The 2,560-nt window shown below is 32.9% G+C and overlaps 1 protein-coding gene across 3 annotated transcripts in view; it reads right to left on the reverse strand.

Annotated features, from left to right (window-relative positions):
• The window catches only part of LOC106471898 (Down syndrome cell adhesion molecule-like protein Dscam2), a 71,807-nt gene that overhangs the window by 7,845 nt on the left and 61,402 nt on the right, over window positions 1-2,560 (reverse strand). The gene's annotated exons all lie outside the window — the stretch shown is intronic.

The following is a 2,560-nucleotide window of genomic DNA, read 5'->3' on the forward strand; positions in this document are numbered from 1 at the left end:
CTCTGTTGTTGGTGAATTAGATAGCCCTCCTTGTTTCCTTGATGGAATGTGTTTGTTGTATTATATTAGTAACTGCTTCACAAGTTGTAGTTGAAAGGACTGCAGTGGTGTGTGACAAGTCATCAGATACAGAGCATGTGAATTTAACAAAAACATATCAATACAATGAAAAAACAACTTCTTATACATTTCACTGCCTTTAAAATACAAGAAATTGAACCCAGCTTCACATCTGACCTATCTACAGCTCCCATGTTCTTATGCATTCTGAAACATATTTTAGTTTATTTTCTCATCATTGTGATAATCTTTCTTTCCAGTTTCAACTATTACATGTGTATGAAGAGTAGTCAGCTACTCATAAACTTCTCATTTGTCTTTCCACTTCAGTGCCAGCATTGAATCAGTGTGCTTGGTTTTAGTTTAGCATTTAGAGCTGGTAATTCTTTTCTCTGCTTTTTGACAGTGCCACAATAGTTTGTTTTGGTTTCTTGAAACCAACTAAGTAATAATGGGCTTGTGTACCAACTGTCAACATACAGAGCATGACCTTTGTTGAGGTAAGGCTCCAGAAATTTTGTTACTATATTTCACAAAAATCCTATGGTTTCTTGGGAAACCAGATCAGTCAAATTACCAGTAAAAACTACAGAGCTTAACACAAAACCAGTTTCTACATCACAGAGTACAAACAGCTTTATGCCAAATTGATTTCTTTTTGAAGGAATATACTGCTTGAATCCCTGCTGTCCTTTGAATAAAACCAAGCTCTCATCAATGCATAGATTTTCAAATGGATACATTATTTCTTGACAACTATTTTTAGCACGCATTATTGCATTCCTTATCTATGAATATTATCGTTCACTTCTGTTCTGAGTTATCATAAAAGTGAAATAAACGAGAATCAACAAAAATCTATCCGTGGACATAATGCATTGAAAAATTGGCTATAAAAAACATAGATTTCAGCACCATTTGTCTTGTTACAATGTTGCAAGTGTGAGTGTTCACTCATGTTTCAATTACATATTTGTAGTATTTGTTTGTCTCCTCCTCAATATTTGATATTAATGCAGGTGAGACAAAATGTTCAAACAATTCACATGGTGTTCTGTTTTTGTTAAACTTCTTACCGTGCAGTCTCGAATTTGTTGTTAAATGGTTTAAAAAAATTTTTTCCATGAAAACACATTTAATTTGTTATTAGTTGTTGCCTTATGTTGAATCATTGTTTTCGATGTTGACACAATAGGTATGGGGCCTTCATCATCAATGTTGTAGTTTTCTATACAGAGATCTTCACTTTGATATTCATTTTCATGTACATTCCTTATCCATTTCAAATTATTAATCTTCCATCAAATCATATTCAGGAGTTGTAAATAATTTTAAAATTTAATTTTCCTTAAGAGCATAATGCTTTCTCTTTCCATTGTGAGATGCTGTGATTGAGTACGTTCTATCCACACTGGAACAACACAGACATAAGACAATACAGGTGGTTCGAACAAAGTAGAAGAAAGAAAACATTTACCGGGCCATAGGGACAACAGATGTCAGCACTGAACAGCTGCTCTTCAGCTCAATTGAGTTTACTTGGTAGGAGCAGTGATCGACAGAAAACCAAAAAAATATACCAAATCAGAGCACCTCAGGAAGTTATATGGGAATTGACTATACTCGATAGGAACAGTTAAAGGGTTAACTGTAATGTAAGTTAGATACAGTTGCACATCTATTAGCCACTAAATGTTGATAAGTGAGTTACCCATAACAGTTTTCTACTTTTTCAAACAAGACTGTTTAACTTACTGGATTTTACTAATAAGGTTTACTAAAAACAATAGAAGTTTTAGGCATAAGAAGCCCATGGTATCTAGAAGAAGTAATGAGTCCCTGCCATTGTGCTCAGTTATATTGTTAATTTGAATAAACCTAGCTACAGATTAATAGTGACTCACAGTGTCCTAGAAACTGAATTATTGAGGAAGTATTACCATAAACAACACACTTATAAATTCTTTGGGATTTTTTCTACCCATCCTAGAGCAGAGGTTTATATTTGCTAAGAAACTATCATTCCTTGAGAATAAGACTAGCCATGTCTTGCACCTTGTGACATGCCTTCTCTTTTACTCCTGTTTATTAGCATAACTAACATTAATTCTAACTTTCTGTCTCTGAATCTGTTACTGTTCTACAGTAATTCCTGTATACTGAATCCAAAAATGATATCCATTTTTCTCCATCACGTACAGATTTTTCACAAAACGTCATAACGCAATATATAAAAGAAAGACCAACACATAATTTGGAGACTAAAAGATGAAGATTTCACAAAAAAATCAGGATGAATGAGAATGCATATTCGTTTGACATCAATGTTCTTCCCTTTTCTTCAGTTTGTTTGTATTTTTGTTAACAAACATGATAATAAAAAATGTTCATTGTGGTAAACGAAATAATAATTTGATCTAAGTAAATTTTTCTTCTTTCCGATTTGCAGAAAAAATCCTTATATAATGGAAAAAAGGATATATTGGAAATTTGCATAGCT

This window comes from Limulus polyphemus, unplaced genomic scaffold (genome assembly GCF_000517525.1).
Source record: "Limulus polyphemus unplaced genomic scaffold, Limulus_polyphemus-2.1.2 Scaffold4950, whole genome shotgun sequence".
Classification (NCBI taxonomy): domain Eukaryota; kingdom Metazoa; phylum Arthropoda; class Merostomata; order Xiphosura; family Limulidae; genus Limulus; species Limulus polyphemus.